Source organism: Taudactylus pleione, unplaced genomic scaffold (assembly GCF_031769625.1).
Source record: "Taudactylus pleione unplaced genomic scaffold, aTauple2 ptg001032l, whole genome shotgun sequence".
Lineage (NCBI taxonomy): Eukaryota > Metazoa > Chordata > Amphibia > Anura > Myobatrachidae > Taudactylus > Taudactylus pleione.
The window spans coordinates 2,675,178-2,680,876 of record NW_028285433.1 but is presented as its reverse complement, the minus strand read 5'-3'; the positions used below and the strand labels follow the sequence as shown (position 1 = coordinate 2,680,876).

At 41.6% G+C, this 5,699-nt stretch overlaps 1 pseudogene; it reads right to left on the bottom strand.

Annotated features, from left to right (window-relative positions):
* Positions 1-5,257: 5,257 nt before the first annotated feature.
* On the bottom strand, positions 5,258-5,375 carry LOC148454041 (5S ribosomal RNA; annotated as a pseudogene).
* Between the last annotated feature and the right edge of the window lie 324 nt (positions 5,376-5,699).

Here is a 5,699-nt window from a genome sequence, read left to right as displayed (position 1 = left end):
CAAGGCAGGAATAAGGGGGGCATTAATCAAAGCTTGGAAAGTAGAGAGATAAAGTACCAGCCAATAAGCTCCATTTTTCAAACTTAGGGGTCTATTTACTAAGCCTTGGATGGCGATAAATTAACTGGAGATAAAGTCCCAACCAATCAGCTCATAACTGCCATGTCACAGACTGTGTTTGAAAAATGATAGTTAGGAGCTGGTTGGTTGGGACTTTATCTCCGTACACTTTATTTCCATCCAAGGCTTAGTAAATAGACCCCACAGCCTGTTAAAATGACAGTTAGAAGTTGATTGGATAGTACTTTATCTCTCTCCGCTTTATCCAGTCTAAGTCGTTCTAGTTTAGGTTAAGTACAGTAAGAGTGTAGGGGACATGTTTCAAACATTCAAGAGCGATAAAGTGGAGAATTTGCCAATAGCAATCAATCAGCTTCTGTCATTTTTCTAGCACAGCTGTTACAATTATAAACTGATTGGTTATGGGCAACTTCACTTTATCTCTCTCAAAGGTTTGATCCATCTCCCCCAGTGTCTGCACAATTGGAACACATGCAGATCAGGGAAAATAGGTATATACTGTATGTCTGAGAAAGGCATCTTATTTGCAGGTGGACAGGGGCAGATGCAAGCTTGGATGATGATGGTCGCCGGCACTATTATACCACTTGTGATTGGCTGATTGTGAATGCCCCCCTGACAATGATTGGTACATTATATGTTGCTTGGACAAATATTAAATGTTTCTGAGCAATTTATATATTTATTTATTGTAACCAGTTGTTAATTAGCCTTTACCTCACACTCTGATTATTTATATACACCACACTAATGCTTCCCATTCTTTTCTAGTGCCTTCATCCAACCCGGAAATCCTTAGCCAATTCTCTGAGATGGACTTGGGAGCACACCAGCAGGTGTCTACTTTGTGTATTACCTTTATGTCAATCCTAATTTTCAGTGGTTGAGTGAACCCTTTGAAAATAATCAGCACGTATATATGTGTGTGTGTGAACTCCCTTCCCCGCATTAATTTTCCCATACAACCTGATCTGATATATAAGCTCTAAACTTATATATGATCAACCCACTGAAATATTTATGCAGTGGGTATGCTGATAACTCACTGTTCATTATAGCCTGGCATATCTGCATGCATTGCTTATTCGCACATTGTAACCAACATAGTGTGCCCAACAGGGCTGCCTCACCTGGTGCTCTGTGTAGAATGAAAGTGCATGGTACAAGGGAACTTGCAAGGATCTCGCCTAGTGTTTTTATCTCTCCCATTATGTGTCATCAGTTCTAGGCATTGCCTTTTCTGCCCAGTATGATCTTATGTTGTGCACCTTACATGGCTGCCTCACCTGGATCATTCATGGGTAAGATAAATAAATACTTGCAACTGATGACCCAAAATGGCTACCACACCTATTGTATTACCGCCACAATCTCTTTATTTCATGCAAAGCTAAACTTCCTTTGTATGTTCAGTTTCTGCACTGTTTTGAAAAATGTAAACCATTGTATCGCGTTCTTACTACCTGTTAAGCGCCTTGGGTCCTATTAGATAAAGAGTGCTATCTAATAACATTTTAATAAATGTAATTATTACAATAATGATTACAGTACATAGTAACACATTAGACAATTGTACCTTCTAATTGTTTCTATACACACCAAGTCAGTCTATAATACAGTCTTTAACAGAAATATAGCATGGCCATGCAATTGGTGGTGCACATATACAAGTTGAGTCTCCCATATCCAAAATGCTTGGGACCAGGGGTATTTTGGATATAAGAATATTCTGTATTTTGGAATATATGCATACCATAATGAAATATCTTGGGGATGGGGACAAAATCTAAACACAGAATTTATGTTTTATATACACCTTATACACACAGCCTGCAGGGCATTTTAGTCAATATTTTCAATAATTTTGTGGCTCAAACTAAGTTTGTGTACATACATGAAATTCATTTATGTTTCATATACACCTTACTTATACACACAGCCTGAAGGTAATTTTATACAATACTTTTAATAATTTTGTGCTTTAAACAAAGTTTGTGTACATTGAACCATCAAAAAACAAAGGTTTTACTATCTCAGTCATGCTCAAAAAAATCCGTATTTCGGAATATTTGGATATGGGAAACTCAACCTGTACTTATGAGGAATCAATCCGGGTTCACTGACTTAGGTCCCTTATTAGGGATATAGTCTATGCTGCAATATATCTGGAGTGTAAATAGTTAGGAACCACCAAAGGCTGGTAGTAATGCCAAGTATTGCATGGATGCAGTGCTGGGTTAATAAGAACTATAATTGCCGAAGTAGTTGGGTAGATTCCTCTCAGTGTCAGCTCTCTGTCCTCTCTTTTCAGTAATTTACTTAAAAAAGTTTTATAAAATACAGTCACCTCTTGTAAGAGCCGATGCTCCAAATAAACAGAAAGCCTAATATGGATCTTTGCTCAGAAGATGTGAGAAGTGTATGCTATTGGTTTGTATTCTCTACTGATCCACTATAAGTCTCATGCTCAAAGGGTTTTGCTTTGGGATACTAGCAGGGCATTTGAGGTAAAGTGTGTTAGCTGCCAAAATGCTGACTTTGATCAGCAGGGCTAATCTGTAGTCTGATAAACTGCTGCTCTGACTTTGGAGGTGAGACCTCAGTTCTATTCTGGCCTGCGTCCATAATTTCTGTCCCAGTTATAAGTGTCCTTTGGTCCCTTTTTTTTCAGCACCCATCAAACAGGAGAGCTCCTGAGTCCCAATATTCTACCTCAATGACAGGTGCTGACAAAAGGTCTGCTCCTTACACCTACCCCTCTTACTCAGGGGGTGACTCAGGGAAGGGATCTTCTCCTCAACTAAAAGGCTATGAAATCACACAGCCCCCCCCAAAAAAAAAAATCAGTGCTGGACCTTTGCATCTACAGGTATACCAGTGTGCTCACACTTGTCTAATCAGCTGAACTTGTTCATTTGTCAAGTACCCTCCCATATATATCCTCTACCTGGGTCCTCAGGGAACTACCCACTTTGCTCCCAAACCCCTCTTAGTGACTGGCATGAGGGCTTCTAGAATTTACTAGAAATTTACTCCACTTCAAACTGGCTACTTGCATTCACTCAAATTATACAAGTAGCATAGAGAGTTTTGTCCAGCAAAACAATATATATATATATATATATATATATATATACATATTGTAACAGGGTCGTAGTAAATAGGACACACAATAGGCAGGTTCAATAGGCAAGGTGTGCGGTCCAGGGGGGCCCTGCACCGCACACCCTGCACCCATAGTGTTACTTACCTCTCCGGAGTCCCACATCGATGCTGTAAAAAATGACTGGTAAATGGCCGCCACAGCCATTTTCCCGCCATTTGCGCATGCGCCATTTTCCAGGTGACCTGCGCATACTCTATAGACTATGGGCGTACTCTAGTGCCCAGAGTCTATAACTCCAGCACTGGCCGCGCACAGCACAGTGCACTGCCAGCTGCCAGAGAGGTGAGGGTCCGTGTCGGAGACTGCACACGGGCCCCCTCCTCTCTAGAAACGCCCCTGGGCACAGTAATTAGACATGCAGGTGTAAAAATGACCCAGCATCAAAGTGCTAGGGGCAAATTTACTAAAGTGAGAGTTTAGAAGTAGAGAAGTTGCCATTGGCAACCAATTAGATTCTAGCTATTATTTTCTAGAAGGTGCTAGTTAAATATTAAGCAAAATCTGATTGGTTGCTATGGGCAACATCTTCACTTCTAAAAACTCTCACTTTAGTAAATATTCACCCTAGTGTTCAGTCTGCTGCGGTAGAATGCAACCACAATCTGCTATACTCCTTAGCACAGCTAGTTCAGAAAAGTCTCTGGTACTAATGAGACTCCGGCCTACTCGCTGGCCGCTATTCGGCATCAGTGCCCAGAACACCAGGTGGATGAGGGTTTTAAACCATTAATGTCACCCAGTGATGACTTCCAGCTGGACCTGTGCAACACAGAAAACCCGGAGTTCCAAACCTCCACTGCTTCTGCAGACTGCACAGAATTTGCTTTAGCCTCCCTTGGAGGGAGCTGATCCCACAGGAATGTGGGTAATTCAGGTGAGAGGCAACCCCTCTTACCACAATATATATATATTGGGCCAATTGGTGTATGGGGGTGCTTGTCACCTGTTTCCCCGCCCCCCTTAGCACGTCCCCGGCCATTACTTTCTTTCATGACAGGCAGACCGCCAGCTGCCTGTCACAGCTAATAGTTCAGTCCACGGCTGTTATCGCGAGAATAGGAAAGGCTCCAAGTTTCCACCCAGCTGAAACAGAGGTACACATGCCAGAAACGTCAGCCAGTGATGTCACGCACCTGGAAGGCAGAGAGGGTCAGCATCTGAGACCAGCAGGAAAGGTAAGGTCAGATCTTCCCAATACACTGCAGGCACATCCACAGGGGAAGAAGCAGTGCTGATAATGCCCGCTCATCATCTCCATCTGCACAATCTAGAATCTGGAAGTTAGTTCAGCAGCAATGTCTCCACTACACTTCTCGGGCCACCAGCTGCCCCCTGCTAGCTGGATTGTAGAGAGGGGGGACAGGGTTGGAGACAGTCGGGGCTGGCCAGGAGACTCAGACAGGGCAAGAGGATGGCACTGGGGAGATGCAGGATGATGGCATTGGGGAGACACAGAAGGATGGTGCTGGAGAGGCGCAGGATGATGGCATTGCAGAGATGTAGGCATATAGCGCTGGAAAGATGCAGGGGGATAGATCTGGAGAGACACATGGGGGGGATGGGCTGGAGACACACCAAGGTGATGGTGCTGGAGACACAAAGTTAGGATGGTAGGACTGCTGGTACTATTGGAAGAAAAGACTGGAGGACAGTAATCTTCAGTAAGACAACAATTCTAATGAATATATACACATAGAGAAGAAAGTAGGGCTAGTTGTTGGGGCACTATTAAATGAATATATAATTAAAATGTAACTTTTATTTAGTATAATAAAATATATGGTACCAAGATCCCCCAAGAGGGAATAAATTAATCAAAAGTAAATGGATCTAATTGAAGTATAAGATCCTAAGGTAATCCCCTGGCGAAATATTTATCATCATCCCATTGGGTAAGCAAATATTAGTCAAGTAGGATAAAGATGATAAACCAAAAAGTGGGTGAAACAAATAAAAATATGATTTGTGGTGCTCTGCCAATCATTACTGGGGTCCTATGTATTCCTCTTTCACCTACGGCACCTGGTATTCCCTGGGGGTCCCCCCTCCAAGTACTAACCAGGCCTATCACTATTTAGCTTCCAAGATCAGACGAGATTGGGCATTTTAGTGATGTATGGCTGTAGTGATAGTCATATGAGGAAAGGTAAATTACCCCCACCTAGGCCAGAGCAAGAACACAATCATATAATAAGTGTAGGACTGTCACAATGAAAAGTCCATTTATTTATTATAAAATTTATTGTGTTCCAAAAAAGTTAACGCATGAGCATACTTTATTGTTACACATATCTCTTGTACATACAATATCAAGCAATTATACAGACAAATAAATGTATTATAATTATAATTAGTGTAACGTAAACAAATATATTAATAAGTGATATTATAATCCAAATGGGATATTTTCTCAGTACATAGATGTATCACAAATATCCAGATATAGCATCAT